At 54.5% G+C, this 25,479-nt stretch overlaps 1 pseudogene; it reads left to right on the top strand.

The window, feature by feature from the left end:
- LOC120395014 overlaps positions 1-24,620 on the top strand; it is a 40,648-nt pseudogene extending 16,028 nt beyond the window's left edge.
- Positions 24,621-25,479: the final 859 nt, after the last annotated feature.

Genomic DNA, 25,479 nt, shown 5'->3' with positions numbered 1-25,479 from the left:
TGGGCAATAGACGGGCCCCACGCCTGCCGGGACAGAGAACACTGGCACCTGCAGCCCCAGAGTTATCTGTCCCCAGCAGGGGCGGGGCTGCGGCTTCTCTCCAGCTTCCAAGGCAGAGAGAAGCCGTGGCCCCGCCCCTGCCGGGGACAGAGAACTCCGTCCGCAGCCTGCAGCCCTGGAGAAGCTGGAGAAAAGCCGCAGCCCCGCGCCTATTGGGGACAGAGAACAACCTGCGGGCCCCATGGCTTCTCTCCCCTGCTGGGCACTAGGCGGGCACACATAAATGCCCCAGCGGGTGCCATAGTGCCCGCGGGCACCGCGTTGGGGACCACTGGTCTAGAGGGACCCAGGGTCTGACAGGGGGTGGGATACCAGGCTAGTTGGGCCCATTGGTTTGATTTGGGATGTCAGTAGGAGCTGGGAGTCAGGATTCCTGGGTTCTGTCCCAGCTCTGGGAGGTGGGTGGGGTGTATTTTTTCATCCCAGTGCATGTCATTGTAACAAGGTCCTCTGCCCGCCCCTCTTCCTGGGGCCCACTGGCTGCCCCAATAAAGCTCAGAGAGGCTCCTAGTTCTGCAGCACCCATGGCTTTATTTACACAAGTTCTCCCACCACCAGTGATATACTATATACAGAGCTTGCAGGCCTGACAATCTCCTCTCCTCTCCTACACAGAGTCTGCCCTCAGCCTGGAGACTGACCTTCCCCTGACCATTCCCCCCTTCTTCTGGCTGCCAGCCAGCCTTTATCCCTTGAACCCTCACGTGCAGCCAGTCCTAAAGGCCAGGCACCAGACTTCTCCACAGCCTCAATCTATTTCCCCTGATTGGGGCTGGCTGAGCAGGGGCTAATTAGGTGCCTTTGCACCAGCACCCTGCTACACACCTCCCCCTTAAGCTGGTGCCAGGCCTGGTCTTCCTCGGCCTCGCTTTCCTCGGTCGGGGATTTTACTCTGGGGCTGGGCCCCCTGCCCAGCCGAGGGATCCCCAGGCACAACCCCATGGGGCTTTGGCACACCCCACCCACAAAAGGTGCATTGGGTAGGGGGCAGGGCCGGCTCCAGACCCCAGCGCGCCAAGCGCGCGCGTGGGGCGGCATTTTGCCGGCAGGGCAGCAGGCGGCTCCGGCAGACCTTCTGCAGTCATGCCTGCGGGAGGTCCAGCGGAGCCGCGGGACCAGCAGATCTCCCGCAGGCATGACTGCGGAGGGTGCGCTGGACCCGCGGCTCCGGTGGACCTCCCGCAGGCATGACTGCGGAGGGTGCGCTGGTCCCGCGGCTCGGGTGGACCTCCCGCAGACGTGCCTGCGGAAGCTCCACCGGAGCTGCGGGACCAGCGGACTCTCTGCAGGCACGTCTGCAAGAGGTCCCCCGGAGCCGCGGGACCGGCGACCGGCAGCGCGCCCCCTGCGGCATGCAGCCCTGCTTGGGGCATCTGGATTCCTAGAGCCGCCCCTGGTAGGGGGTGGGGCACCCCACAGGTCCACGCTCACCCAGAGGTCCTCACACCAGTCACAGGGTAGGGCCAGCCGCCCAGGAGGCTCCCCTTCCTTTTCTAGTGAGGGTGACGGCTCAGAGCCCACTGCCCCGAGTCGGCCCCCTGTTTCTGGTCCAGGCCCTCGATCCCTTTGATGTTGGGCCTCCCCCTGTTGGGTTTCTTCCACCCTCCCCGGGGTTCCCTCCCCCGGGTGGTCCTGCCTGAGAAACTCCCGTTGCTCCTCGGTTACTCCCTCAGGCTCCCTATTTTGGCTTGGTTGTCTAGGCTGCTCGGCTTTTCCCCCTGGAGGTCGTGGGGCCTCCCGTTACACTGGGTCCACCTGCACCAGGGTCTTGCCCCTCTTTCCAGGGTCCCCTTTCTTCGACTGTCCCTTTTCCGTGGTCTCTCCCCCCTTTTGGGGAGGGAGCCAGTCCAGCCTCAGGACCACGGGGTAGGCCAACCCCTCTATTACCCCCACCTGCTTCCAGGTAAACCATCCTTGAACTTCAAGGGGTACCTGGGCCACGGGACAATATTCCCTGTCCCTGTGGATGCATTCCACTAACATCCATTCCCCAGGGATAAGCCAATGCGGCTTCACTAATTGCCGCTGTAGAAGGGAGCAAGCAGAGGCTGTGTCCACTAGACCCCTCTGGGGCCTTTTTCCCACCCGCACCGGGATAGTGGCCAACCTGCGCCTCTTCTTCCGTCTCCCAATCCTAGTCCATCCACAAAATTCAGCTGCCCCACACTCCATCACCGGGCAGTCCTGACTTTTATGTCCCAGCTGTCCACACCACCAGCATACAAGCTGCCCTGGGCGGTTTGGGGTCCCCTTGGGCTCCTCCCGTCGCCTGTCTACTGGCTTCACCCCGGCATGCTCACGGGGTTTCCTGCCCCTCTCTGTGTCCCACAGGGCTCGATGCTCCCTCCGTGGGAAGTCGGCCTCTGCCTACTCCTCAGGGGCGGCTCCAGGCCCTAGCACGCCAAGCGCCTGCTTGGGGTGACAAGCCGTGGGGGGTGCTCGGCCGGTTGCCGCGAGGGCGGCAGACAGGCTGCCTTCGGTGGCTTCCCTGCGGAGGGTCTGCTGATCCCGCGGCTCCGGACCTCCCGCAGGCATGCCTGTGGGAGGTCCGCCACAGCTGCGGGACAGCGGACCCTCTGCGGGCAAGCCGCCAAAGGCAGCCTGCCTGCCATGCTTGGGGCGGAAAAATCCCTAGCGCCGCCCCTGATACTCCTCCATTCTTTGCACGGCGGCTTCTATGGTGGCCAGCTGATGTCGCCGCACCCAAACCTGCACACTATCGGGGAGGCACTGTATAAATTGTTCAAGGATCACTTGATCCATTATCTGTCCCACGGTGTGGGCATCGGGCCTTAACCACCGTGTTGCCCAGTCTGTTAATTTTTGAGCAAAGGCCTCGGGTCGCACGCTTCCCGCCTACCGGGCTGCCCAAAATTTTTGTCGATACTTCTCGGCCGAAAGCCAGAGGCGGTCCAAAATCGCTGCCTTCATTGCATCATAGTCCCTGGCTTGGGCATCTGTCAGGGCCATATATGCTGCCTGTGCCTCCCCACCAAGATAGAGGGCCAGGTTGTCCGGTCTCATCCTGTGCCCAGGGCCACCTGCTCAAAGGTACCCCAAAGGCATCAGGGTCATCTGCTGGGGCCATCTTACAGAGGCTGAGGCCCGGGTGCCGTCTCCCCCAGCAGGACTCACCAGCTTTTGCAGGAGCTGCTGCTACACCATCAATTGCTCCTTGATGAAGTCCTGTAGGGCCCTCTGCTGCTCTGCCTGCCAAGCGAGTAGAGCCTGCCTCTCCAGCTGGTGGGACTGCTGGAAGGACTGCAGTGCTTTCTGCATCTCTGTCTGTTGCTCGGTGAGCCACTGCAGGGTGCTCTCCATTGCCGGGTCGCCAAACTGTCTTTGGCACTAAATCCCAGACAAGCCCTCACTTGTAACAAGGTCCTCTGCCCACCCCTCTTCCTGGGGCCCACTGGCTGCCCCAATGAAGCTCAGAGCGGATTCTAGTTCTGCAGCACCCGTGGCTTTATTTACACAAGTTCTCCCACCACCAGTGATATACTATATACAGAGCTTGCAGGCCTGACAATCTCCTCTCCTCTCCTACACAGAGTCTTTCCTCAGCCTGGAGACTGACCTTCCCCTGGCCATTCCCACCTTCTTCTGGCTGCCAGCCGCCTTTATCCCTTGAACCCTCAGGTGCAGCCAGTTCTAAAGGCCAGGCACCAGACTTCTCCATAGCCCCAATCTATTTCACCTGATTGGGGCTGGCTGAGCAGGGCCTAATTAGGTGCCTTTGCACCAGCAACCTGCTACAGTCATGCTCTACTCTCAGGACCCCTGCATGGCAGGGAAGGGATGATGTTACGACAGGGGGGCTGATCGGGTTGGCTGGCAGGGGGCGGGATACCAGGTTAGATGCGCCCATGGGTCTGGTCTAGCTCTCTGTGATGGGTTTCCCACGTTTGTGTAATTGAGTCAGAACGTACTTCATTCCTGTCCCCATCAGAGTGCCCCAGAGGGGCCACGGACATAGCGCTCCTCATCGACGGCTCGAGCAGCATCAGACCAGAAAACTTCAGAAAGATGAAGACGTTTCTCTCTGAGATCATGAAGCGTTTCCACAGCACCAACACGCAGGTAACGGGCAGAGACTGGACCCTGACTACTTACCCTGCCCCTCGCAGTCAATGATGGCCCCAATATGCCAGTGCAGCACTAGGGGGCACTGTGCTGCAGGGAGCAGCAATGGATTTTGCATCCAACCAGGAAACAATTCCTGCAGAACCGGCTACATCCTGACTGCCTGCCCCAGCCCTTAACTCAGTCTGATTCCTGATTTTCTTACCCTCCACTCCTGTGGTTGTTTTTCTCTCTCTTCTCCCCTGTCTCCTGCAGTTCGCCCTCATGCAGTATTCGCACAGATTTAGAGAGCACTTCGACTTCTCACAGTACAGGAGGATCAGCGACCCCGTTCGCCTCCTCAGGTCGGTCTGGCAGCTCATGGGAATGACGTACACGGCCAGCGCCATCCGGGAAGTGGTGTAGGTATTGCCCTGCTCCCGGTACTGACTCCACAGGGAATGGGCTGCAAGGACATGGGAGCTAAGGGACAGGGACTCAGGACTCCTGGGTTCTATCCCCAGCTGTGGGAGGGGAGTGGGCACTAGTAGGTTAAAGCGGGGTGGGGATGCTGGGAGCCAGGACTCTGGGTTCTATTGCCAGCTCTGAGCCTCTCTGGTGACATTAAGCAAGTCACAGCACCGCCCTGTGCCTCCGTTTCCTCATCAGTAAAATGGGGACATGACAGTGGCCTCCTTTGTAAAGGACTTTGAGATCTGCAATGCCAAAGCAGTGGACGAGCGCTAGGTGTTATTATGTATCAATAACCCTCCCATGCCTTCCCCACCCCCTGTTTCCAGGCGGGAGCTGTTCACCTCCAGGAGAGGCGCTCGGGATGAGGCCACCAAGGTTCTCATTGTGATCACAGATGGGGAGAAAACTGGAGACCTACTTTCTTATTCAGACGCCGTCCCCGAGGCTGAGAGAGCTGGAATCATCCGCTACGCCATTGGGGTGAGCCGCGGCTGTGCGGAGAACTAGTATGGATCTGAGCCCATGTCCAGGTTCCCATCAGATAAGGGAGGAGAACTGACCCGGGGTTGTAACTGGGTCAACATGTGACATTATAGGAGAGCTGGAGCTCCTCTGTTGTTCAGGTTGAGCAGCATTGTCTAGTTAAAGGTTGGGATTTCTGACTGCCCTACGGTCCATGTGCTGACTCAGATTGTCATAAAATTTGATTTGCCTCATGGGGATGCAGGTTAAGATCAGTGGTCTAAATTCGGAGTCATTTGAACAAGGGGTTTCTGAGATACAGCCCCACAGTTAAACAGCAAAGTCACCCGGTTCTTATAAAATCTTTTTTGCACCTCCCTGGGGCTCAAACAACAGCTCTGATCCTCCCCAAACTGATCTCAGTCACTTGACATTTATCTCTGTTAAACTGCTGAGCCAAAGAGATTGAAATGGGCACCAGCAGCAAGACAAAGAGCAAGTTTACACGACACACTGAAGTCAAATTCAGTTACGTCGTCACACAGCCACTGCGGGAATTAAATAGTTTTTTCATGTTCCCATTACTCTCCTGTCGGCGGTGTGCGTCCTCACCAGGGGCCTTGTACCGATTTAACTGTCAGTGCGGGGCTGAAGCTGCACCGCCTGCGGCCAACAGCTGGAGTCTCAGGCTACATATGCCACACAGTGCCTATATGGTCACTCCATCAACCTAACTACATTGACTAAAAGCAACGCCTCTAGCGGAAGTGGAGTTATGGTCAGTGTAGTGGGCGAGTTACATGGGTGGGAGCTACATTTTAGTGTAGCCGCTTACAGAGGTAGGGCAACGTAAGCTGCCTTTCATCAACAATCTCGGTTTTAGAGTCGTAGATTCCCAGGCCAGAAGGGATTTTTACATCCATTTAGTCTGAGCTCCTCTGTAGCGCACGCCAGAGAACTGACCCCAATAATCCCTGCTGGAACCAGAGCAGATCTCTTAGAAAACCAGCCAGTCTTGTGTTAAAAATTGCCAGGGATGGAGACTGCACCGCAGCCCATGGTGAGCTGCTCCAATGGTTAATTCCCCTCACAGTTAAACCTGACACCTTCTTTCCAATCTGAATGGGTGTAAATTCCCCTTCCAGCCATTAGACCTTGTTTGACCTTTGTCTGCCACTTCTGTCAGGCTCAGCAACTGGGAGGTGCCTGACTCCACCGCTAAACCGACTACATGCAGCCCACCCAGACTAGCATGTTGATCGCAGCCTTTCACCATGGGCCCTGAGGCGTCCCCCGGAGACATTGCAGCACTCACCCCTCACTACGCCCTGGAGATTGAGTCAATCCCCATGACAAGAAGACCCCTGTCCTCGCTGCTGATACAACCAACACAACTCTGTGCTGAAACTCCAGGCTCCAGCGGCCTCCTCATCCCCCACTCACCAGAGCAGCACATGGCGCTGGCTGAGCTGTCTCTCTCTAGGGCCCAGCAGGGCTCGGGGCGGGTGGATGTTGGTCCAGGGCTTTCGGCTGTGACTGATGCCAATGCCCTGGTCCCTCCTGTACCTCCCTCTACTCCATTAAGGTCGGTGATGCCTTCTCCAGTGCTGCTGCCCAACAGGAGCTCCATGTGATCGCCTCTAAGCCCACCAACGAGCACGTCTTCCTGGTGGACAATTTTGACGCCCTCCAGGGCATCCAGAGCCAGCTGCAGGAGAAGATCTTCACCTTCAAAGGTAACAGAGCTGGGGCAGGGGCCGCAGTGGCTCTGGGGCTTCAGAAATGGGTTTTCAAGGTCGAGATGGCTGGCATATTGCGCTGCATTAGTAGGAGCATTGGCAGCAGATCGAGGGAAGTGATTATTCCCCTCTATTCGGCACTGGTGAGGCCACATCTGGAGTATTGCATCCAATCAATCTTATGTTCTTATGTTCTTATGTTATTTTGGGCACCCCACTACAGAAAGGACATGGCAAATTGGAAAGAGTCCAGTAGAGGTCAATTAAAATGATTAGGGGAGTGGAGCACATGACTTATGAGGAGAGGCTGAGGGAACTGGGCTTGTTTAGTCTGCAGAAGAGAAGAGTGAGGGGAGATTTGATAACCGCCTTCAACTACCTGAGCAGGGGGGTGGGGGCGTCCAAAGAGAATGGAGCTCAGCTGTTCTCAGTGGTGGCAGATGACAGAACAAGGAGCAATGGTCTCAAGTTGCAGTGGGGGAGGTCGAGGTTGGATATTAGGAAACCCTGTTTCACTAGGAGGGTGGTGAAGCACTGGAATGGGTTACCTAGGGAGGTGGTGGAATCTCCATCCTCAGAGGTTTTTCTGGCCCGGTTTGACAAATCCCTGCCTGGGATGATTTAGTTGGGGTTGGTCCTGATTTGAGCAGGGGGTTGGACTAGATGACCTCCTGAAATCTCTTCCAACCCTGATATTCTATGATTCTGTGGGACGGGGAGCTGCTGGGAATCCAGAGCTGGGAGTGGTGGGAGCCTATGACTAGTCTGGTGGGATATACCTATATGGGAACAGTGGGAAGATGAGTTTCATCAACACATCCAGCACCTCTTAATGATGCTTAACTCGGTATGAACAAAATCAAAGATTTTCCCTTACCTGTTTAACAGCCCCTGCTATTCACTCCAGAGGTGGCTTCCTCTTAGTTCTGGAAAAGGGATCTCTGTGTAGCACTGGTATCGACATCCTGACACCCCAATATTCACCACTGTCATGTAATTAGGATATGTTTTGTATAAAGTATGTCATGTGAGGAATTATTCTAAAAGTCTTGATCTGCTAAACATTAATCTCGTTGGATTGTATGTGTTATCGTTCGATGTGAAGTTATGAAGTTTGGCTACATATGTGCTACTGAAACGTGTGGTGAGGTTCACAACACCCGCAAAAAGCCTTCCAGGTACAACGGTTAAAAAGGCCAAACAGTGTTAATGGCTTATTGTGGAAATGCACATAAGCACATGGATCATCCCAGGAACTGGGTACAATAGAAACCTCTCGAGATAGCACTACACAATGGGAACTGTTTGGCCCAGGTCACAGCACAAGAGCTGTGGAAGAAACAAAACTCCACGCAGGCTGGAAGGAACAAAATCAGAGACAGCTTTATTCAAGCAATTGCAAGGGAAGAATACAGCTGGTAGAAAGCATGTCTGCCTCAGTTTCTCCAAAGTACAAGCAAAATCACACAAGCATTTATACCTCTTTGTGACGTGCATTAATTTAAAAAATCTATGTTTTATTTAGACAATTTACTATCTATTCCAGTATTTTCTCACTTTCTCTTCTCAAAACATCGTTATCTCAAGGCTAGTTCACACTGACTATTCTGCTGGTTTCCACTCGCTTATGATGTGAGCCCTGCTTCTACAGGTCTCGCGATATTGGGCTAATACTTAGCTCAACAGTTGTTCTGTCTCTGACACTTAAATGGCTGCACTTAAACCCTTTCTTACTTTCCCTGCTTCCACAAAGCCTTCTGGCAAGTGGGAAGAAGATACAAAAAGGGGACAATGACATCATGGGGGACCACACTCTCCCTACAACAACACACCTGGAAATAATCTGAGGGGCAAGGACTGAATTGTGGGAAGTGATGGTCCCAGGCTAGAGGGATTGTCTAGTGGTTAGAGTTGGGAGTCAGGAATTCTCGGTTCTATTCTCCGTTCTGGGATGGGAATGGAGTTTATTTGCTCACCCTGGTCTGCATCTCTCCCCTTTCAGGGCCCCCTGATGCCATGGACATGTCCCTTGGTTTGTCTCTGGTTGTCCGAGGCTCCAAGTTCCTGGTAGGTACCACACCCAGGGGAGGTTGGTGCTGGGACTGGGGTTCTGCATTTGCTCCCTCATCATTCCAGGGGACAGCTCCCGCCCCAAACCCCAAACCCTCATGGATGGTAGTAACTGGGCGGCATCAGTGTGGCTGGAGCAATGGTGCAGAGGTGACAATTGGGTGATGTCCCCATGAGTATATGATAGCTGTGCGAGGGCTGTTGGTAACTCCTGTAACTGGAGGGGTGGTAGAAGGATGCAGTGGGGAATGATGGTATCCTCACTTTGGCTACAGTGATCATGAGGTGATGTTGTGAGGGACAGCGGCAACTGTCTGATGTTGCCATGGTGACAGTGACTGTGTGCTGAGGTTGCAGGAAGCATTGTAACTGGGTTGCTGCCATGGCGACAGTGACTGTGCATGGACATATCAGGGAGCATGGCAAGCAGATGACATTGCCATGGCAACAGTGACTGGCCACTGCTATAGCAGGGAGTGCGGTAAGCAGGTGATGCCCCCGTGTGTCTCCCCGTCTCCTCTCAGAGTTAGGTGCTGGGACCTGGGGTCCCGAGGTCCTGTCTGCCTCAAGGGGGCACCTGCCCTGGCAGGCCTTTCCCTTCATATCCATTGGGGGGAGGGGGGAGAGATCAGGCCCCAGGCTCTCTTCCCCACCCTCAGTGCTCTGTTCAGAGGGGCACCTAGTGATCCCGTGCCTTCTCGTGCCCCATGGTGCACCGGGTCTGTGGGGAGAACATGTACATCAGTCACTACTTTCCTCTGCAGCAGAGCTTCTGGCAACTCCAGCGCATCCCGGACCCCCAGCCAGGTGAGGGGTGACACAGGGGTGTGTTGTGGGGGGAGACTTACTCCCTGGGTTCACGGGTGGGTACAGAGACCATGGGGAGGTGGATCTAGAGGGGCCAGAGTCTGACAGAGGGTGGGATACCAGGCTAGGTGGGCCCATTGGTTTGGTTCAGGATGTCAATAGGAGCTGGAAGTCAGGACTCCTGGGTTCTGTCCCAGCTCTGGGAGGCGGGTGGGGTGTATTCTGTTCATCCCAGTGCATGTCATGCTCTACTCTCAGGATCCCTCCATGGCAGGGATGGGATGATATTACGACAGAGGGGCCGGGGGCTCTGATCGGGGTGGCTGGCAGGGGGCGGGATACCAGGTTAGATGCACCCATTGGTCTGGTCTAGCTCTCTGTGATGGGTTTCCCACGTTTGTGGAGTGGAGTCAGGACGTACTTCATTCCTGTCCCTCTCAGAGTGCCCCAAACAAGTCACAGACATAGCACTCCTCATCGACGGCTCCGGAAGCATCAAACCTGTGGACTTTGAAAAGATGAAGACGTTTCTCTCTGAGATCATGAAGCGTTTCCACAGCACCGACACGCAGGTAACGGGCAGAGACTGAACCCTGACTACTTACCCTGCCCCTCACAGTCAACGATGGCTCCAATATGCCAGTGCAGCACTAGGGGGCGCTGTGCTGTAGGGAGAAACAATGGATTTTGCATCCAAAACTAGGAAACAATTTTTGCAGAACCAGCTACGTCTCGACCATCTGCCCCAGACTTTAACTGAGTCTGATTCCTGCTTTTCTTATCCTCCACCCCTGTGGTTGTTTTTCTCTCTTCTCCCCCATCTCCTGCAGTTCGCCCTCATGCAGTACTCGGACAGATTTAGAGAGCACTTCGACTTCTCACAGTACAGGAGAATCAGCGACCCCGATCGCCTCCTCAGGTCGGTCTGGCAGCTCATGGGAACGACGCACACGGCCAGCGCCATCCGGAAAGTGGTGTAGGTGTTGCCCTGCTCCCGGTACTGACTCCACAGGGAATGGGCTGCAAGGACATGGGAGCTAAGGGACAGGGACTCAGGACTCCTGGGTTCTATCCCCAGCTGTGGGAGGGGAGTGGGCACTAGTAGGTTAAAGCGGGGTGAGGATGCTGGGAGCCAGGACTCTGGGTTCTATTGCCAGCTCTGAGCCTCTCTGGTGACATTAAGCAAGTCACAGCACCGCCCTGTGCCTCCGTTTCCTCATCAGTAAAATGGGGACATGACAGTGGCCTCCTTTGTAAAGGACTTTGAGATCTGCAATGCCAAAGCAGTGGACGAGCGCTAGGTGTTATTATGTATCAATAACCCTCCCATGCCTTCCCCACCCCCTGTTTCCAGGCGGGAGCTGTTCACCTCTTGGAAAGGCGCTCGGGATGAGGCCACCAAGGTTCTCATTGTGATCACAGATGGGGAGAAAACTGGAGACCCACTTTCTTATTCAGATGTCGTCCCCGAGGCTGAGAGAGCTGGAATCATCCGCTACGCCATTGGGGTGAGCCGCGGCTGTGCGGAGAACTAGTATGGATCTGAGCCCATGTCCAGGTTCCCATCAGATAAGGGAGGAGAACTGACCCGGGGTTGTAACTGGGTCAACATGTGACATTATAGGAGAGCTGGAGCTCCTCTGTTGTTCAGGTTGAGCAGCATTGTCTAGTTAAAGGTTGGGATTTCTGACTGCCCTACGGTCCATGTGCTGACTCAGATTGTCATAAAATTTGATTTGCCTCATGGGGATGCAGGTTAAGATCAGTGGTCTAAATTCTGAGTCATTTGCACAAGGGGTTTCTGAGATACAGCCCCACAGGTAAACAGCAAAGTCACCCGGTTCTTATAAAGTCTTTTTTGCACCCCCCTGGGGCTCAAACAACAGCTCTGATCCTCCCCAAACTGATCTCAGTCACTTGACATTTATCTCCGTTAAACTGCTGAGCCAAAGAGATTGAAATGGGCACCAGCAGCAAGACAAAGGGCAAGTTTACACGACACACTGAAGTCGAATTAAGTTATGTCATCACACAGCCACCATGGGAATTAAATCGGTTTTTCATGCTCCCATTACTTTCCCGTCGGCGGTGTGCGTCCTCACTAGGGGCCTTGTACTGATTTAACTGTTGGTGTGGGCAGGGGCGGCTCTAGGTATTTTGCTGCCCCAAGCACAGCAGGCAGGCTGTCTTCGGCGGCTTTCCTGCAGGAGGCCCCCAGTCCTGCGGATTCGGCGGCCTGCCTGCGGGAGGTCCCCGGTCCTGCGGATTCGGCGGCCTGCCTGCGGGAGATCCACCGAAGCCACAGGACCAGCGGACCCTCCGCAGGCAAGCCGCTGAAGGCAACCTGCCTGCCGCCCTTGCGGTGACCGGCAGAGCGCCCCCCATGGCTTGCCGCCCCAAGCACAGGCTTGGTGTGCTGGTGCCTGGAGCCGCCCCTGAGTGCGGGGCATTGTGGGGCTGAAGCTGCACCACCTGCGCCAACAGCTGGAGTCTCGGGCTGTGTAAGCCACACAGCGCCTATATGGTCACTACATCGACCTAACTACATTGACCTAAAAGCAACGCCTCTTGCAGAAGTGAAGTTATGAAGTCGGTGTAGTGGGTGAGTTACATGGGTGGGAGCTACATTTTAGTGTAGCCGCTAAAGTTAGACTTAGGTCAACGTAAGCTGCCTTTCATTAACGCACTCGGGTTTAGAGTCGTAGATTCCCAGGCCAGAAGGGACTTTTGCGATGATCTAGTCAGCTTTTGTGTGGCACAGGCCAGAGAACTGACCCCAATTATCCCTGCTGGAACCAGAACAGATCTCCTAGAAAATCAGCTACTCTTAGATAAAAATTGCCAGGGATGGAGAATCCACCACAGCCCATGGTGAGCTGCTCCAATGGTCAGTTGCCCTCATGGTAAAACCTGACACCTTCTTTCCAAACTTAAAGGGTGTAGATTCCACTTCCAGCCACTGTATCTTGCTCAAACTTTGTCTGCTGCTTACGTTGGGCCCAGCGACCGGGAGGTGCCTGACTCCACTGCTGAACCGACAGCTCACAACCCACCCAGACTAGCTCGGTGGTGCCAGCCCTTCACCCCTTGCCCTGAGGCCTCCCCCGGAGACATTGCAGCACTCACCCCTCACTATGCCCTGGAGATTGAGTCATGCAGGGCCCCAGAGTGCTGACAATTGTCATGGTAAGAAGACCCCTGTCCCCACTGCTGATACAACTGACACAACTCGGTGTTGAAATGAGGCAGGCTTCATAACTCCAGGCTCCAGCGGCACCCTCACCCCCCACTCACCTTGAACCGTATCTCTCTATGGCCCAGCAGGGCTTGAGGTGGGTGGGTATTTGTCCAGGGCTCTCGGCTGTGACTGACTCCAATGCCCTGGTCCCCCTGTACCTCCCTCTACTCTCTTAAGGTCGGCCAGGCATTCTCCAGCACTGCTGCCCAACAGGAGCTCCAGGAGATCGCCTCTGAGCCCACCAACGAGCACGTCTTCCGGGTGGACAATTTCGACGCCCTCCAGGACATCCAGAGCCAGCTGCAGGAGAAGATCTTCACCTTCAAAGGTAACAGAAATGGGTTTTCAAGGTTGAGATGGCTGGCAAACTGGGCTGCATTAGTAGGAGCACTGGCAGTAGATCAAGAGAAGTAATTATTCCTCTCTATTTGGCACTGGTGAGGCCACATCTGTATCCAGTTTTAGGACCCCCCACTACAGAAAGGACTTGGGCAAATTGGAAAGAGTCCAGTGGACGTCAACAAAAATGATTAGGGGATTGGGGCAAATTACTTTTGAGGAAATGCTGAGGGAACTGGTGTTACTTAGTCTGCAGAAGAGAAGAGTGCGGGTGGGGGGGGGGAGGAGATTTGATAGCTGCTTTCAACTACCTGAAGGGGGTTCCAAAGAGGATGGAGCTCGGCTGTTCTCAGTGGTGGCAGATGACAGAACAAGGAGCAGTGGTCTTAAGTTGCAGTGGGGGAGGTCTAGGTTGGATATTAGGAAACACTATTTCACTAGGAGGGTGGTGAAGCACTGGAATGGGTTACCTAGGGAGGTGGTGGAATCTCCATTCTTAGAGGTTTTTAAGGTCAGGCTTGACAAAGCCCTGGCTGGGATGATTTAGTTGTTGTTGGTCCTGCTTTGAGCAGGGGGTTGGACTAGATGATCTCCTGAGGTCCTTTCCAACCCTGATATTCTATGATTCTGTGGGATGGGAGATGCTGGGAATCCAGAGCTGGGAGTGGGGGGAGCCTATGACTCTTCCACTGGGATATACCTGTACGGGAGCAGTGGGAAGCTGAGTTTCATCAACGTACCCAGAACCGCTGGGGACACGAATGATGTTTGCTTCGGTAAGAACAAACCCAAAGATTTCCCCTTACCTATTTAAACAGCCCCTGCTCCTCACCCCAGAGGTGGCTTCCTCTTAGTTCTGGAAAAGGGATCTCTGTGTCGCACTGTTTGTGACACCCCGGCACCCCAATTTTGACCACTGTCATGTAATTAGGATCTGGTTTGTACAAAGTATGCCTTGTGAGAGATTATTCTAAAAGTCTTGATCTGCTAAAGATTAATCTTGTTGGATTGTATGTGTTATCGTTCTATGTGAAGTTATGAAGTTTTGCTATGTGCGTGTTACTGAAACATGTGGTGAAGTTCACAACACCCACAAGCAGCCTGTCAGGTACAATGGTAAAAAGGACAAACAGTGCTAATGGCTTATTGAGGAAATGCACATAAGCACATGGATTACCCCAGGAAGTGGGTACAGTACAAACCTCTCAGAGATAGCACTACACAATGGGAACTGTTTGGCCCAGGTCAGAGCAAAAGAGCTTTCCAGCGAGTGGGAAGAAGATACAAAAAGGAACAATGACATCATGGGGGACGTCACTCTCCCTACAACAACACGCCTGGAAATATTTGAGGGGCAAGGACAGAGCCGTGGGAAGTGATGGTCCCAGGCTAGAGGGATTTTTAGCCCGAGCATGAAAACCTGGGAAAGCCAAGGCAACTTGTGCCTTAAGAATGTGCTGCCTGTTTATCAGTCAGGGTGAGAGTCTGCTAATTTGTATCCTACCTGTCTAGTGTGTTATGCTGAGTTTTCAGGTTTTCTTTATTTATTAAGGTAACCTGCTTTGTTCTGTTTGCTTTCCCTTATAATCACTTACAATTTACCTTTTGTAGTTAATAAAGTTATTTCTTGTTCATAGCATAACCCAGTTTGTGCAATTCATACCTGGGCATGCAAGAAAGCTACACACCTCTCTCTCCACATTGAGGGAGAGGGTGAATTTTTAGGAGCTTGCACTGTGCAGATCTCTCTGTAGAGTGTAAGACAGTATTGTTTTGAGTTTATTGCCCAAAAGGGTGTGCACGTGAGTTCCAGGTGAGTCCTCTCACATAGCGCTGACTTCAGTCTGTGTCTGCCACTGGGTGTGGCCCTACCTGTGTGTGTGTGCTGCACCAGACCGGAGAGCCTAATTCAGCGGAACAGGGAGAGGGAATCCAGGGTGGTGGAGCATTGGAGGCTCAGTGAAAACCCAGTGCATCAGCTGGCATCCCAGACAGGGTGGTCCAACCTGTCACACTGTTGTACGGCTGTTTCCCATGTCACCTCCCCATGTCTCTCTTCCTTTGAGGTTCTTCATCTCAGGTCATCACAGCCAATGGGCAGATCACCTACATGGTCGGGGTCCCTGACTGCCAACACACCGGCAAAGTCGTCCTGTTCAGCCGAGATACCAAGAGCGGGGAATGGACACGTAGATTGGAGCTGTTGGGTGAGCAGGTATGGGGAGCGTTACAGGTAATGTGGATTGTGGGTGTGAGAGAAGGAGAGGGCTGGTGGAAGCCTGTAAACTTTTGATATCGTGTAATATTTGTGTTTGGCTTCACCTTCAGGAACGATTCGGTCAGAGAGCCTCAGGCAGGGGATAAACTTGACTGGTTTAGAGAACTGCACCGCAGCTGACATTCAGCATCTCTCCAATATCCCACCTCTGTTACCTTCACTTACAGTCTAGACGGAACTCATAAGGCTCAGACCCACCAAGGGACTTAGGCATCGCGATGCTGCAGGGAGGCACCTGCCTCTGCCAGCGATCAATGAATGGGGGAAGGAGAGAGAGAGACACAGGCACTCTTCACCTACCCCACATGTTGGGTCTCATCCAACAGGCATGCTCAGAGCTGCCAAGATATTCACAAACGAGCTGTAGGAGACAAGAGAGGTTTCCCATATAGCCTGGGGGTTAGAGTCCTCACCTAGGACATGGGTGACCCCTGGTTCAAATCCCTGCTTTGTCTGATTAGGAAGAAGGATTTGACCAGGTAGCTCCCCTCTTTCCAGCTGTAGGGTGGTTGTGATTTGAACATGTTCTGTGGCCCAACTGATACTTAGTTACTCAACTAAAGTGGAACAACTTTAACAGGGGAGACTGAGGGAGCCCACATCAGAATATCCCACAGCTCAGGGGTTAGAGCACTGAACTGAGAAAGAGCAGGTGCCTGTTCAATTCCTTCTCCTCTGACCACACCTACCAGAGGAGGAGGAGGAGTGAAATGAAGAAGTGCCTGTCTTCCCCCAGTTTATGGATCATGCTGGGATGGTGGGGGAATGAGCACTGTGCAACTGCATGCTTAGAGTAAGACAGTAAAGCACAGCAACAAAGGTGACTAAATTGAGGGGGTGGATTATCTGCCTCTCCAGACTGGGTCATATTTTGGGAGTACACTGTGTGCTGTGGACCTCGACAGAGATGGGAACACGGACCTGGTTCTAATCGGAGCCCCAATGTACCATACACCTCTGAATGGAGGACGGGTCTATATCTGCCCGATTAACTTGCCGGTAAGAGAGAGGAGTGCAGCCATGGGGAAGATGGGTGGCCGGGGGTTCTTGTTTGCCTGGACTGCTGTGATGCTGTGACAATTAGTATTGCAGTAGTGGGCATGGTGCTCCAGGAAGCAGGGTAGAGGCTCAGTAGGGGGCGCTCTTCCCTCTCAGTCAGTTCTGGCCCCAGTGCCCCAGAGTCGGGAGCAGGGACACACACTGTGCTGCAGAGAGAGGGAAAGGAGCTTGGTAGGGATCACTCTCTGATGACAGCAAGTGCTGATCCTTTCCCATGTGTCTTTTTGGATTGGGCCTGCAGGGGATGACGATGGTCTGCAACAAGACACTACATGGGCAGACGGGGGAAGTGTCTGGGCGCTTTGGGGCCAGCATGTCTGAAATCGGGGACATCAGCGGGGACGGACAGACGGACGTGGCCATCGGGGCTCCCATGGAGAATGACAATCATGGGGCCTTGTACATCTTCCATGGGGAAAAGGGAGGCATCAGTCCCCAGTACAGACAGGTGAGCCCAGCTCCTATGGGGAGGGGTCAGTACACAGTCCTGAAGGGACAGCATGGGGCCCCACAGCCCCCTAGTGCCCACTATATAGTACACTCACCCCTTCTGCATCCCTCACTGCTCTCTCTGCCCCACAGCGCATAGTGGGGTCACAGTTTCCCAGCAGGCTGCACTACTTTGGCCAGGCTGTCAGTGGCGGGACAGATCTGACGGGGGATGGGCTGCTGGACATCGCGGTGGGGGCAGAAGGGCAGGCCCTGCTGCTGAGGTAAGTAACTCTGTGTCGTTGCGCTGCTCCGCACGACAATCTCAGGCCTTGTTTACACTAGAGAGTGTTTTCAATACAAGTTATGCCGACGATCTCAAAGTGCAATAATTTCATTGCTATTCCATGTCCACACTATGGTCCTTGTGCCAGCAGAGCCCACCCACACTTGGTGCTGTAGCACTGAGAGTGAGAGCAGTGCACTGTGGGTACCTCTCTCAGTGTGCTGCTCACCACATTCCACAGCTAGGTGTTGTGGGAAGGTGGAGTGGATCGCAGTGCATCATGGGTGTGGAATCAATGTCCCATGATGCAGTTCTTTCCATCCCAGCATTCCATGGGCTTGCGACTGCATTGTGTGGCATTTTCAATGGTTCTTGTTTACTGTGCACCTGCCATCTCTGTCTGAAAAGATGGATCCTGCACTGATCTCTACTATTGTGGTCGCTGTTATGAACACATGTGGATGGTCATGTAGTATATCATCAGCTCCCAATCTGAACAGGAACCAGAGTTGCCTGATCTGTTGTGTGCCATGGAAAGAAACAACACCAGATTACTTTTGGCATTCATGGAGTAGCTGAACACAGTGGACCGTTGCTTTTGAGCTTGGGAAACAAGCATTGATTGGTGGGATCACATTGTTATGCAGCTCTGAGATGATGAGCAGTGGGTGAAGAATTTTCAGATGTAGAAAACCACCTTCCTGGAACAGTGTACAGAGCTCACCCCATCCCTGCAGTGCTAGGTCACCAAAATGGGAGCTGCCCTCTAAGTGGAGAAGTGTGTGGCGATAGCAGTGTGGAAGCTGGTGACCCTGGACTGCTACCAGTTGGTTGTGAATCAGTTTGAAGTCATCAAGTCGATCGCAGGGGCTGCGTTAATGCAAGTGTGCAGGGCCATTAATCAAATCCTTCTACGAAGGACCATGACTCTTGGCAATGTATGTGAAATAGTGAATGGCTTTGTGGAAATGGGATTCCCTAACTACGGGAGAGGAATAGATGTAACGCATATTCCAATTTTAGCCCTGGACCATCTTGTGACAGAGTACACCGACAGAAAGGGGCACTTCTCCATGTTACTGCAGGCACTTGTGGAGCACCGTGGGTGTTTTGCTGACATCAACATGGGGTGGTCTGGGAAGATGCATGACAGGCGCATCTTCAGGAGCACCAGCCTGCACAGAAAGCTGCAAGCAGGGACTTTCTTTCCAGACCAAAAGATTCCAGTGATGGATGTTGAAATGCCTGTGGAAATGCCTGTGCAATGTGCCTTTGGCAGATTAAAAGCATGCTGGCGATGCCTTTAGGGAAAGTTAGATCTTAGTGAGGAATATGAGAACATAAGAAGGACCGTAGTGGGTCAGACCAAAGGTCCATCCAGCCCAGTATCCTGTCTGCCGACAGTGGCCAATGCCAGGTGCCCCAGAGGGAGTGAACCTAACAGGTAATGATCAAGTGATCTCTCTCCTGCCATCCATCTCCACCCTCTGACAAACAGAGTCTAGGGACACCATTCTTACCCAAACATTCCAATGGTCAGAGCTGTCTGTGGGGTTACGGGTGAAAAGCTTGCTTGGGGTGGAGTGCTGAGCCAGATCACCTGGCTGCTGATTTTGAGCAGCCAGATACCATGGCTATTGGAGGGGCACAATGGGGGCTATTCGAATCAGGGAGGCTTTGAGACAACATTTTGAGACTGAGAACAAGTGATCTGGGATTAAGCCCAGTTATGTGTAGTGTAGACAAGGCTGCACGCAGTAGCAATACATTGTGTGTGTGTGGGTACCCCCTGTACTGGAGAAAGCACAACAATAGCTTTGCTGCAGGGCTGGCGAGTTGCATGAGCCCATGATGCTTGGGTTCCAGGAATATTCTGGGCCTGGAGGCCTGGCTCCGCCAAAGTTTGGGTCCAAGTTCCACCCTCATACCTCCATGGTTCCTCCCCTGTCCTTGCTCCTCTTGGCTAAGGTGGGGCTGAGGGCGGCGGCATGCTGGTACAGGGGTGGTGGTGTTCATGGCTCTGTGGATTTGTGGGTGGGGGTGCTGGGCATAGCGTGTCCAGAGAATGCATTGTGGGGGGTGCTGTGTGGCACCCCAAACTCCCTCCCAGAACTGGCACCCCCTCCTGAACCCATACCCTCTGCCCCAGTGATGAGCTGCCAAAATATTAACAACTGGTTCCCTCCTCCTCACCCCATGAGGGGGTCATGCCCCCCCAGGGACTCCTGCCCCATCCACCCCCCATGTTCCTTGACAGCCTCCCCGAGTCCCGTGCCCTATCCATCCCCCTTCCCTGTCCCCGGATTGCCCCTTGCCACCCCATCCAACCCCTTCTCTCATTCCTGATGGCACCCCGGGACCCCTACCCCATCCAACCACCCCTTCTCTCTGTCCCCCGACTATCCCTGGAATCCCTACCCCTAACTGCCCCCCACCGCCCCATCCAACCCCTGCTCCTTTCTGACTGCCCCCCGGGACCCTTGCCCCCGTTCAATCCCCCTGTTCCCTGCGCTCTGACCGCTCCAACACTAATCCATCCCCCCAACTCCCCTGCTCTCTATCCTACACGCCCTCCCTGCTCCCTTACTGTGCTGCCTGGAGGTGGGGGCCCAGCTGGGCTGGGGCAGGAGCCGTGCCACCCGGCCGAGTTCGCGGCCGGATCTGGGGGCCGGGCAGGAACCGCACCGCACTGGCCGGCGAGATCGCAGCTGGACCTGGGGGGCGGTAGCCGCACTGCCCGGCCCCAGGGTCCGGCCATGACCTCGCCAGGCGGCGCGGCACCTGGAGCCCTCCTCCCGCTAGCGCCCCTGCCCCCTGGCCCCAGCTCAAACTCACCTGGTGGAAGCTGCTGCTTCCTTCTCAGCCCTCCCAGGCTTCCCGCGCGAACAGCTGATTCACAGGAAGCTGGGAAGGGGGAGGAGAAGCCGGAGGAGCTTCAGAAGAGGAGGCAGAGGCGGAGTGAGGTGAGCTGGGGCCGGGGGAAGGGCAGGGAGCTGCTAGAGCTTTTGTTAAATTTAAAAGCCCTTTTGGAACTAGTTGTCCCTCCAGGAACAACCAGTTCTAAACGGGCGTCTAAATTTAACAACCGGTTCTCACGAACCGGTGTGAACCGGCTGCAGCTCACCACTGCTCTGCCCCAACCCAGAGCCCGCATGCAGCCCCCAAACTCCCTTCCAGAGCCTTAGGCACCACCAAAAATTATACAAACCTGCTGCCCCTGCTTTGCTGCTCCCTTCTCTGCCCCCCGCATCTCCACTAGCAGAGCTGCGTGTCCATAACCCATCTCCCTGGGGTGCTCTGAGCACATCCAGGCTGGGTGGGAGGCTCAGAGGGGGCCTGGCCCCATTGCAGAGAGCAGCTGGGTGATGGTTCTGTTCCCACCATGGCAGGTCCCGGCCGGTGCTCAGAGTCGGGGTCTCCATCAGCTTCCAGCCCCCCACGATCCCCACCTCGGCCTTCGACTGCCAGGGGCAGGAGCAGCTCAACATAGAGGCCAGCAGGGCAGAGGTCTGCTTCACCGTCACTAAGAGCACCGTGGACAGCCTAGGTCAGACCAAACCCACCCCCCGCTCCCCTCCCCCCTGAGCCAGCCAATCCCCTGCCCTGGGGATGGATCGGAGCCAGCGCCTCCTAGAGGGGAAAGGCCCCGTGTCCCATTTCCCCTTCAGGTTCCCACTCTCAGTCCCTCATTTTCCCTCCCCTGTAGGCAATGGGATCTTCAGCACCATCCAGTACAGCCTGGCCCTGGACCCCGGGAGGACGAAGATCCGAGCCGCCTTCGACTCCACCGGCCCCGTCCTGAGCAGGGAGCTGCGGTTCGGCATTGAGAAGAAATGTGAGACGTACCGGATAACGTTACCTGTGAGTGTGGGGGTTCCCAGCTCCTTCCCCTCCTGCTGTGTCTCCTCCTCCAACCCTGCCCCTTGGTCCCAAATCACCCAGAGAACAAACCTCTCTATAGATCCCACCTTTGCTCATGGGTCCCTAAGTGTCTCTGTTTCTCCCCAGCTCTGTCCTGAGGACACACTGACCCCCATCACCCTGCGCCTCAACTACACCCTGACGGGGGAGCCCATCGCTGCTGCCGGCCGCCTCAGACCCATCCTGAGCGAGGACTCTGTGCCAGTGTCTGCAGGCTTGGTAAGGTTCCAGGGCCAGGCCTCACGGAGGGTCTGCTGCAGGGATTGATCCAGTGACGTTGGTATTTAAAAGCGAGAGACTGAAAAGTGCAGAACCAGCAGCAGCTTCCTAACCCTCTCACAGAGTGCAGACACTAGAGGGCGACAGAGACGGATGCCCAGTTTGCCTTGGCTACGGACCTGTCTCCCCTGGGTGGCAACATTCCAACTTCTGCTCAAAGTTTCCAAACTTTCTGTCCAAAAACCAAAATATTTTTGGCTAAAAAAATGATTTTTGCTGAAAATTTTTCAAAACTTATTTTGGCCAGGGCCCCTTAGAGGGGAAAGGCCCCATACCCTGTTCCCCATTCCCCTGTCAGCCAGGCAGGCCCCCTGCCCTGGCACCCCTAGAAGTGTGATACTGTTGCTGGCCAGAGCCGGGAGGTGGAAGGGGGAGGAGGTATATGGGTGAGTGGGTGGGTGGCAAGGGAGGGCCTGATGATGGGTTCGGCTGTCCCCAGTGCAGGGGACTGGGAGGTGCTGGGGTAACTGGAGGGCACCTGGGTCCCTGCAGTGTCACTCTGGCAGATGGATGCTGCAGCCCTCTCCCCATTGACCCCTGCCCTCCTGGCCTCCCCCCAGCTCCCGTTTCAGAAGATCTGTGGCACGGATGGCCACTGTGATGACCAGTTAGCAGTCTCCTTCAATTTCTCTGGGTAAGTCACCAAATCCTCCCCTCAAAAACACCCACCATGGGGGGACCCGTCCAGCTTGAGCACACTTTGGATTTCCAGTGCTGATGGATCCTGGGTGGGGGGCACTGCTGTGGCGAAGATCGCAGCACTGGGGTCCCCACTGAGCACTGCTAGAGGAAGTTCACAAAGCAGACAGGGCACTGCCCTGAGGAAGCACAGCGCCCCCTATTGAGCTCTTCTCTGCAGCACAGAGACCCCTAGTGCAGCACTTGGTCATAGGTGCCAGTGCTGACTCCAAGGGGAGAGTGCCCCCTACTGAGTCCTTTCTTGCAGCACAGCGCCCCCTTCTGGACATGACACTCCAACGCCACTCTCCAGTCCCATCCATCACACTCCCATCTCTCTCCTTTTTTCCATCCTTTGCCTCCCTCAGCCTCAAGGAATCGACCATGTACGTCAACTTCTCCGCCAAGGCGGCAGGGACAAGTGTGCCAGTGACACATCGGTATGAGGTGAGGACGGCAGCACAGAGTGCGAGGAGGGAGACAGGGCAAGAAGGAGGGAGTGGAACTGCCTGAGTCAGATTTAGTGCGTTAGAGCTCTGGCAGGGCAGTGGGGTCTGAGGGTTAGAGCGGGGGCTGGGGATCAGAGCTCCTGGGTTCTCTTCCTGCAGTGCCCTATGGTGAGTCTGTTTCTTTCAGGTCAAGAACCTGCGGCAGCGAAGTGTCCCCATCTCAGTCACGTTCCAGTTCCCCGTGGAGATGAACGGGGTCCGGGTGTGGGACGCCTCTGAGGTCGTCCCCTCCAAGGTACCTGCCTCTCCCTGCCCTTGTGTGTGTGTGAGATGGGCTCAGTGACGCCTGCTCTGCCCTACGGCGCCCCCTGCTGGGACAGGCTGTCTGGTGGGGAAGGCCCTGCCCCAGCCTCTGAACCAGTCAGTCCTGTGCCTGGTGCCAGATTGGTGCTGGTGCCCCCTAGAGGGGAAAGGCCCCATGTCCCCTTCCAACACCCATTAACACCGTGTGTCTCTCCCTCCCTAGCCCGAGCTGGCTCAGTGCAACAGTGAGGTGGAAACACCCGATTCAAGGGACTTTGTGAAGCAGATGAGCGATCGCCCCCTGCTGGTGAGTACAGGCCAGTGCAGATCCCAGCAGCTCCTCTCCCTCTGCACTAACACAGACAGCAAGTGCTATAGACAGACCCAGACCCTCATGGCCATGCTGAGCCCCTGCACACCCCCTGCCTCACCCGGCGATATCCTTCCACCCCCAGGACTGCTCCGTGGCCACCTGTAAGAAGATCCGGTGCAGAATCGCCTCCCTGGAAATGCAGCAGCCGCTGGAGTTCATGATCAAAGGGAACGTCAGCTTCCAGTGGGTCTCCCAGGTACGAGAGCTGCCTCTGCCATGTGAACAGCCCCTGAGCCCCTCCCCAGAGGTGGCTGCATCTCAGTGCCGGGCAATGGATTGCCCCTGTGTGAACAGCCTGTAAATTGCTGTGGGTCCCCCTGGGACGATGCTCCGGGCTGGTTTGTGTCATTTCCAGTCAGGGACGGTGAATTTCTCTGTTCCAGACTCAGCAGCAGAAAGTGAGTCTGGTGAGTGAGGCCCGGATTGAATACGAGGAGGAGAAATACACCCAGAAGGAGGGATTCGTCCGGCGCCAGGTACCAGAGTGACTGCGCCCGGGATAGAGAGAGCATCGGCTAGTGGTTAGAGCTGGGAGCCAGGACTCCTGGGTCCTGTTCCTGCTCTGGGAGGAAGTGGGGTCTGGGGATTTAGAGCAGGGGTGGGTGATGGTGCCAGGACTCCTGGGTCCCCATCTCACAGCTCCTCTCCCCCAGGTGCAGACGGTGGTGGAAGTCTATAACTACTTACCTATCAGTGTGGGCAGCAGTGTGGAGGCCTGATCCTGCTGGCTCTCATCACCGCAGTCCTCTACAAGGTGAGTGGGGCAGGGCTTGGAGCAATTTACAGGCCGTTCACATAGGAGCTATGAGGGCGGGGCCTGTGGTTCTCCCAGCTGGTGAAGGGACAAGGGTCTTTCCTTTATGGGTTCCCACAGCCCATCCCTCCTGCTCCTCCACCATGAGCCTGTGTCTGTCTGGCTCTCACCATTTTCCCCAGCTGTCTCCTTCCAGTTCAGCTTCTTCAAGCGCCAGTACCATCAGATGATGGAGGATGCTGTGGAGGGCGAGGGGTCTTGCCTGACCCAGAGTGTGCCACGGGCAACTCCCCTGCTTCTGATACCCCCAAACAATAGCCCCCCATGCGCTCCCCTAGATGGGTCACAGAACCCCCGAATTTTAATTGCTGAAGCTGGGCACTGTCTGCCACCCTCCTTGTCCCCCTCCCCAACAGGCAGGAGTTGCCAATGTTGGCATCTCCCTGGCTTTGCCTCCCTCTGGGTTGTTCCAAATCCACCACCTCCCCCTTATGTTTGCCACCTCCAAGATGCAGAAAGACCAGCCACTGCCCATCCCACAACCAACAAAAGTGACCTAGTGCCAGCTAGAGCCAATCGTTACTCAAATTAGGCTGGGCAGAATTCTATTTACCTTCTTATAATTTTGATGGAGGACGTGGAGGTTATTTTTATATGCATTTTTTTTTTTAGAATTCTATTGATTTAAATTTTGATGTGGAAAATTCTGGGTTTTAAGCAACCCACCCCCATTTTTGTCAATTTAAATGATCCCGGTTGTGGGAATTTGCGTGTGTCAGTGGTCAGGCCATATGTGAAGGACAGACAGTTATTTAATAGAGGTTGGGATTAAAAAAATTAAAGCTTTATAACTATGCTGGGAAGGACTGGATTTTTATTGGGTAAATGTTGAATTCATCACACACAGACAAACTGCTGGCAAAATATTTCCATCGCTAATAATCGAAATTTTCCACTTGAGAACATATTGGAGTTTGATTTCAGGCAATTTACTTTGTATTTTTTGACACGTGCTGTTAATAATTTGTATTTGAATAGTTATAAAATGTGACCTTTTAAAATCAATCTCTGTTGTCTTTACAGAATTAGGGTTTGATTCCCCTCCCCGACAGTAATTTTCCACAACTGAAAATTTAAATGAAAAACATCAAAAACTTTTGCTTAGAAGTAAACAGTCCTGTCCATGGAAATTATTTAAAAAAAAAAATTCTGCCAAGCCTACTTATAACATTTAGAAACACAAATTGTCGACATCACATGTCAAATTGGACAAAGTAATTATCCTGAAAGCAGCCCTAGTGACACCCTCACAGCCACAAGTTTTCTAGACAATAAGGTGGGACACTAGAAAGTTCTCCAGGAGCATTTTTCTTTCTTTGTCTAGCTGCACGTTTTGATTGTTATTGATGGAAACGTTTT

This window comes from Mauremys reevesii, unplaced genomic scaffold (genome assembly GCF_016161935.1).
Source record: "Mauremys reevesii isolate NIE-2019 unplaced genomic scaffold, ASM1616193v1 Contig9, whole genome shotgun sequence".
Classification (NCBI taxonomy): Eukaryota; Metazoa; Chordata; order Testudines; family Geoemydidae; genus Mauremys; species Mauremys reevesii.
This window is presented reverse-complemented; position numbering and strand designations above follow the sequence as displayed.